The sequence below is a fragment of the Xyrauchen texanus genome, chromosome 41 (genome assembly GCF_025860055.1).
Source record: "Xyrauchen texanus isolate HMW12.3.18 chromosome 41, RBS_HiC_50CHRs, whole genome shotgun sequence".
NCBI lineage: Eukaryota > Metazoa > Chordata > Actinopteri > Cypriniformes > Catostomidae > Xyrauchen > Xyrauchen texanus.
The window spans coordinates 22250055-22258396 of NC_068316.1; the positions used below are offsets into that span (position 1 = coordinate 22250055).

The 8342-nt window shown below is 39.3% G+C and overlaps 1 pseudogene; it reads right to left on the bottom strand.

Annotated features, from left to right (window-relative positions):
* The window catches only part of LOC127634378 (acyl-CoA dehydrogenase family member 11-like), a 66125-nt pseudogene extending 59136 nt beyond the window's left edge, over positions 1-6989 (bottom strand).
* Positions 6990-8342: the final 1353 nt, after the last annotated feature.

Below are 8342 nucleotides of genomic sequence, written 5' to 3' on the forward strand. Positions count from 1 at the left end.
CACTGAGGTTTCTAAACTCCTCCTTTCCAACCACACCACCATCTGTACCCTTGACCCCATTCCTTACCACCTTCTCCAAGTTATCCCTCCATCCATCCTACCTGTACTCACACACATAATGAACACATCTTTACTTACATGCATTTTTCCCACTACATAAATGCAGGCTTGAGTAACCCCGCTGCTTAAAAATCCTGCACTTAACCCCACACAAGTAGATTACTACAGACCAGTCTCTCATCCCATTCATGACAAAAACACTTGAAAGGGCAGTTTTCAATCGGATCTCTGCCTATCTCTCACAGAACAAGCTGCTGGATGACAACCAGTCAGGCTTCAAAAGTGGACATTCCACCAACACTGCCCAGCTGTCTGTCAGAGTCGATGAGACAGGCGACAATCTGGATACAGATCATCCATCCTGATTCTTCTGGACCTTTCTGCAGCCTATGACACAGTCAACCATCAGATCCTACTCTGGAATCACAGAAACTGTGCATGGCTGGTTTAAGTCCTATCTCTTGGGTAGGTCCTTCAAGGTAGCCTGAAGAGGTGAGGTGTCCAAGTCACATCAGCTAATTCCTGGGGTACCTCAAGGCTCAGAGCTTGGCCCACTCATCTTCATATACAACATAACTGAGACCATCATTTAAACACATGGGTTCTCTTACCACTGCTAGGCAGACGAAACAAGAGATGGCATTGAGAAAATGTAAACATTGTGTTCTACTTGTCTTTCCAGCCAAATGATACCATGGTGATGGCTCAAATCTCAGCCTGTTTGGCAGATATCTCAGCCTGGATGAACACCACCTGCAACTTAACCAAGTGAAGACTGAGCTTCTCATCTTTCCAGCCATCCCTGCTGTTGAACACAACATCACCATTCAGCTGGGCTCAGTTACAATAACGCCTTCTAAAAATGGTCAGAAATCTAGGTGTAATCATTGATGACCAACTCTATTTCACAGACTACATCACAAAGACAGCAGGATCAAGTAGATTTACACTCTACAATGTCTACAAGACCCTTCCTCTCTGAACAACATCTTGATCAGAAGCTAGTCATAACCAGAATAGATTACCGTAACGCTCTCATTGCAGGCCTCCCTGCATAAACAATTAGGCCCCTACAAATGATCTAGAATGCTGCAGCACTTCTGGTCTTCAATGAACCAAATTTTAAAGCACTCCTTGTCTCCCTTCACTAGCTGCTGGTTGATGCATGTATCAAATTCAAGGCTCTGATGCTGGCATACAGAACAGTCACTGGGTCTGCACCAGTTTACCTAAAATCATTTCTGCAGAGCTACGTTCCCACCAGAAGACTGCGGTCAGCTACTGATGGCACCATTTCGGTTTCACTGTACCTCATAGGTGGTAGGATCTTCCCAACTCCATCCATCAAAAAAATGGCAATTAATCGCAGTGTGATAAGGAAGATTCCTAGAGAAATGCAAGCTTGTAGTACCACCTAGTGTTGGTACTCAATCAAAAAATTATTTACGATACCAGAATTTCTGAAGGTACCGGGGTACCGAGTACCAGGTCTACCCGGTACCAATGCAGACTGAATCATGTCGAAATGAAAAGTGGAAAAAGCCAGGTAATTTGAGGCTGATGAAAAGGGAAACATCACAGATCAGCAAAACCTGTTTTTAAACGCTGCTTTCGCAATGTTCTGACGAAATGAGGAAATAGATCAAACTTAATAAAGACAGACACCCATATTTATTCAAGCAAATAAAGTAAGCGAGTTTAAAAGCGTATTATCATTTGCATTAGGGCTGAAACGTTTAGTCGACATTATCGAAAATACAAAATTTATGAGAAAAATGTTCGTTGTTGAATAGTCCTTTGATCTCATTTAACATAACATGAAATCACATTAAACTGTAACGATATCACATGAGAGCAGCAGTTCACACCTGACGGAAAAGAAAAATTACACAGATCAGTCCGAATGCACTCGAAACTTTCACAGTTTATTTTATATAGATCCCAAAGTATTAGGGAATGATTAAAAAAAAAGTACATTCAGAAGCATGTACCGTTGTGGAATAAGGCGGAGCTCTTAAAGGAAACATCCCGGCGTAACATCTTAAATGCAGTAAAATTGCTTTATTAAAGTTCAAATAATACAGAAGCAGATCATGTTAATAACTATAAACTCAGAAACTGGCATTTCTCTGTGTGGTCGGTGCCTCTTCCATGAGTTGCGCGAATGTCCCGATCTGGGGGAGAGATTGAAACTGCATCCGGCTGAGAGAGACTCTGCCTCGGGGAGACTCAGCCCTCGCTTGTGCGCATGCTTAATGCAGCTTGATTAGAACTTATTTAATCATAATATCTATATATATATATATATGTCACTATGCATTTCTTATTATGAAGAAAATTGGCAATATGCTTCTTTATTAATAAGAGAGCACTTTGCACATTAGTTTGGAAATAGTTTTTTATTCATTCTATTGTCTGCTTGTTTATTTAGTTTTTTTTAGTACTTGGTAAAAAATTAAAAGTTGCAAAACTTGAAGCAAATCTTATGTAAGTGTTCAAAAATACTTTAAGCATACATTGTTCAGTTTTGTTATAATTAAAAAATAATATATTTAAATTAAAGTGTTGCTCAATGGCATATTTCTGTTCTTAGTTCTGCTGCTAATGTTTTGTAGACTTTGTTAATAAAAGAGTGTTGGTTAGTAACCTGTTTTTGCTTTTTGCATTTAACACGAAAATGGTATCAAGTACTGTGAAATTTCATTGGTATTGGTACCGACTACTGAAATTTTGGTACCGTGACAACACTAGTACCACCTGTTTACTCCAGAGGGCAGTAAGTGAAACTTCAGCTGTGTGGTAACGCATAGTTTATACAGTGAAGAAAACGACCATCCGGCAGCCAACACAACACAAACATGTGTTACGTTCTTGGGTTCAAAACACTTGGAGTGCAAATCCGAACTAAGAGATCTCAAGATGTGTTTAAAGTATTAAACTCTATTTAACTTGACACAGTGACCTAAAAATTCATGTTTATGACGCAACGCACCCGAGATGCTACACAAGCATGTCTGACGCAGGTGTACATTGACAGGATGTTAAACAAGCCCTCATAATAAATCTCCAACTGATTGACAAATTCACTTGTGAAATGGATTGCTGTGAACTGTGTCAATGATTGATTTATGATCAATAATATGGTAGTAAACAATACATTGTATTCTAAAAATGCTTTTTGTATTGTCTTATCAATGATTAACTCTGTTAAATTATCTGAATATATATATATATATATATATATATATATATATATATATATATATATATATATATATATATATATATATTTTTAAATATTTAAAGATAACTATGTATAATTATTTCATCATTATATATTGAATTATTGTTATATGAGGGGGTTTCTCAGCAAATATTTGTATATGTGATTAAATGTGATTAATCGCGATGAATTAATCGGGACACCATTTAATTAATTCGATTAAAAATTGTAATCAATTGACAGCCCTAATATATATATATATTCTTGTTGCACTCTAATCTGTCTTGGATACTACTATTCTGATGCTAGTGAAACTTTGTAATGCAGCACTTTTCATACTGCTGTCTCCTTAAGATTTATTGCTTATTATGTATTATTCCTCTTTTGTCAGTCGCTTTGGATAAAAGCGTCTGCCAATGAATAAATGTAAATGTAAATTGTTATGCGACAATACCTCTGTAGGGTGCAAAATCAGGTTGTCAATTTGGAAATCCCAAGAACACGGGTCACTTCATTATCACTGGTTGGCAGGTTGTGGCTCAACCAATCAGAAATTTTCTCCATGGCAGGTAGATCTTTATGGGCAGAGCTTTGTACTGCTTGGTCCATTTGGATACCTAAAAACGAGAAATAAACTCTTAAAGCTTGAAAATTATTACCTTTATGGATCAAAAGATGGGTCACCTTAGCGTTGAAGTATAATAAGAAAGATTGTAAGGAGGATTAAAGTTAATCATTTCAAATCAAAACATTGTCATTACCTCACCTGTCTCTTACAATAACCTGCCACATTCCCGTATCCCAAGAAACCAAGTGTACCATGTCCAGAGAGTGAAGTTTGGATACGTCTCCACTGCTGCCACATACAGAGCCACCCGTTCTGCCACACTGACCCGTGGGAGCCTTAGGTCTCTGAATATACATTCCTTTGTGTACACACACATACACAGTATAATATCATCATCCCTCTATTCACATTCCATTAATAACTACTATTGATGACCTAATTTTAGTTCTTAAAAGCAATATGTGGGTGCAACAAAACAAAATATTTCTATCTATCTATCTCATTTATTCTATTCTTTAACTTATATAAACTCATCAAAAAAAGAAACGTCCCTTTTCAGGACACTGTATTTTAAAGATAATTTTGTAAAAATCCAAATAACGTTACAGATCTTTGTTGTAAAGGGTTTAAACAATGTTTTCCATGCTTGTTCAATAAACCATAAACAATTAATGAACATCCACCTATGGAACGGTCGTAAGACACTAACAGCTTACAGACGGAAGGCAATTAAAGTCACAGCCAAAAGATTGGTACATCTGAAAATCACACCTGTGGGACAGGTACAGGATGGCAACAACAACTGCCAGATTTACACCAGGAATACACAATCTCTCCATCAGTGCTCAGACTGTCTGCAATAGGCTGAGAGAGGCTGGACTGAGGGAAGGTCCTTACCACACATCACCGGCACAAACCCACTGGACCAGACAGGACTGGCAAAAAGTGCTCTTCACTTACAAGTCGCGGTTTTGCCTCACCAGGGGTGATGGTCGGACTCGCATTTATCATCGAAGGAATGAGCATTACACAGAGGCCTGTACTCTGGAGCGGAATTGATTTGGAGGTGGAGGGTCTGTCATGGTCTGAGGCAGTGTGTCACAGCATTATTGGACTGAGCTTGTTGTCATTGCAGGCATGACATGATCCTCCAGCATGACAATGTCACCAGCCATACTGCTCATTCTGTGCGTGATTTCCTGCAAGACAGGAATGTCAGTGTTCTGCCATGGCCAGCGAAGAGCCCGGATCTCAATGCCATTGAGCAAGTCTGGGACCTGTAGGATCGGAGGGTGAGGGCTAGGACCATTCCCCCCCAGAAATATCTGGGAACTTCTAAGTGCCTTGTTGGAAGAGTGGGGTAACATCTCAAAGCAAGAATTGGCAAGTCTGGTGCAGTCCACGAGGAGGAGATGCACTGCAGTACTTAATGCAGCTGGTGGCCACAACAGATACTGACTGATACTTTTTATTTTGACCCCCCCCTTCTGTTAGTCACATGTCTGTGAAACTTGTTCAGTTTATGTATTAGTTGTTAAAACACACAATATACAAATAATGAATATATCATTTTTGATTTGCCTTTTTTTTACTTTCTATGTGAAGCTAAACTAGGCATCAGAATATTACAATAGAAATTAGTAGAGTATAAGCTAAACTGTTTTGTAAGAATTACAAAAAGAATATACTCCTTGATATGATCTGCTTCCAATATTGGCATATTCAGACAGATTGACAAAACAGCCATCCATCTACGTTAGCTTGCACACATCCATGAATTATGTGCTTCTGTCTCCCTCTAGTGGTGCATTAATAGAAATAAATACGTTTGTTTCGTTGTCAAGTACGGCAGTAACTGGTGTCAAAGTCCTCGAAGCATGTTCACAACATGCTGTATTTCCTGTTTAATTAGTAATTATTACAGTTATTCTCTAAATCTCTTTCAGATAGTATATATATATATAGCCAAATTGTGATGGCTAGACGACTGCGTCAGAGCATCTCCAAAACAGCAGGTCTTGTGGGGTGTTCCCGGTATGAAGTGGAAGGACAACTGGTGAACCGGCAACAGGGTCCTGGGCAGCCAAGGCTCACTGATGCACGTGGGGAGCGAAGGCTAGCCTATCTGGTCCAATCCCACAGAAGAGCTACTGTAGCACAAATTGCTGAAAAACTTAATACTGCCATGATAGAGAGGTGTCAGAACACACAGAGCATCACAGCTTGCGGTGTATGGGGCTGCGTAACCACAGACAGTGTCCATGCTGACCCCTGTCCATCAAAGAAACGGGCACGTGAGCATAAGAACTGGACCATGGAGCAATGGAAGAAGGTGGCCTGGTCTAATGATGGCCAGGTGCATCCGAGTCGTTTACCTGTAGAAGAGATGGCAGCAGGATGCACTATGGGAAGAAGGCAGGCCGTTGGATGGAGTGTGATACTCTGGGCAATGTTCTGCTGGGAAAACTTGTGTCCTGGCATTCATGTGGATGTTACTTTGACACGCATCACCTACCTAAATATTGTTGCAGACCGCATACACCCCTTCATGGCAACAGTATTCCCTAATGGCAGTGGCCTCTTTCAGCAGGATAATGCAACCTGCCACACTGCAAAAATTGACATCAAGGTGTTGACTTGGCCTCCAAATTCCCCAGATCTTAATCCGATTAATTGGGTTTTCCACTCAAACTGTTATTCTGATGAAACCATTTGTAATTAAAAATAAACTATTAAATTAGAAAAATGCAAAATAGAAACATTTTCACAAGAAGACTCAAACTTCAGTGAGGTTGGCACAGCCATTGACCAGGAAAATAAAAAAAATGGCACTCAACGTGAAAAAGGTTGCCGACCCCTGATCTATGGGATGTGCTTGACCAACAATTTGGGATGCACCTTATCCACCTGTCCCAATACCCACACTTGCGGTCTTTATACTTAAGTGTGCGTGCATGCAGCAACGAGTAAGTGTTCAAGGCTATCCCATATCTGAAACATGCCAAAGCTCAGTGCACTTAATCCACACTAAATCCACACAGGCCCGAATACCGCTTCAGAGTGGTCTTTCAGGCTAAGCATTTCCCAGAGTTCATCACATTCAGGAGCCGACACCATGTTTGCCCGAGTGGTCGCCATATCTTCGCCATGATGATGTCAAGGAAAGCTTTTCAATACAAGTTATTTATAATCAGATGTTATGACGTAAGTGAAGCATATGTTATTGTTTTAAGTATGAATATATTTGACATAAAGTGCAATATTATGTTCACAACTGGTTGGGATGACTTAACAGCATCATTATTACTTAATATTTATGTGTATATTTACAGTACCACCTGTAAGCAGACTACACAGTCTGTGTAGGGCACCAACTCCCTAGTGGGGCACCATCTTATCCTAGGAGGGCACCAGAAAGTCCGCTGGCTGCCCTTACTCGCACATTATATGTTATTAAAGCAGTTGTGGAACACAGATGATCGCTTCGCGCTCATATCACATGAGCTTGCATAGGTAATGCTCTTGCACATTTTAGAGTTGATTGACATGTTATGTATGTATCTAAAAAAATATTGGTTCTTTTAACTGTAAGGCAGGACTTCCTATCTACATCCGTTGACCATTGGGTGCTCAGAGTTTCTTGGTCGAGCATTCCAATATCTCCCATTCATTTTAATAGAAGTGGCCCATCTCTGCTTAATAATCTATGGTAAGACAGCCGTTCAGCTGTGACATCAATTTGTAGGCGAACCCGGAACTTGGCGATACGTAGACGTTTTGTTCTGCGTGTAAAAAAAAAAAGTGTATAATTCAATATGGCTTCAAAATTAACATTTGAGTTATGATTGTGTGCAATCTATGTTGGAAAACAAAATGACCACGTATCGTCAAGTAATGTTTAACACAGACTTTATTTTACTCATAAGTTCAAAAACCGCATTATAAAAACCCATAGGACAATACAGAGGGAACCCATGGCAAATTCTCTTCCCGGTTTTTGGACTACAAGCTGAATAGAGCTAGTAGGCAAGTCCAAACCGCAAGTGGGGGTATTGGGACAGGTCCTGTATCTGTATCTGTATTCGGATATAACCGGATGCGGGCGGGGCTTAAACCGGAAGTGCGTCAAAACTAAATAAAATGCTAACACTATTAGATTTATATAAATAAAATATGCCTTTTATATGCATAGTCATAAAATATTAATAATAATATCATTTATTATTATGATTAGTATTATTGTTAATTAATTGTATTTTAATTTTAATCTTTTATTCTTACCAGATGAAGCTGAATATGTAAGCTAGGGAAGTATTTATGAACTGAGAGTGGCATGCATATGAAACTGCTAATTTGAATACCTTTCTCTGAATAACTTTGATCGAAAGGATTAGGTTTGTTATTATAACCCAGTGAAACCAGTCTGAGATTGAAGAGAGACCAAAACATAACACAAACTCAACACTATTTTACATAAAAGATTTTATGGCA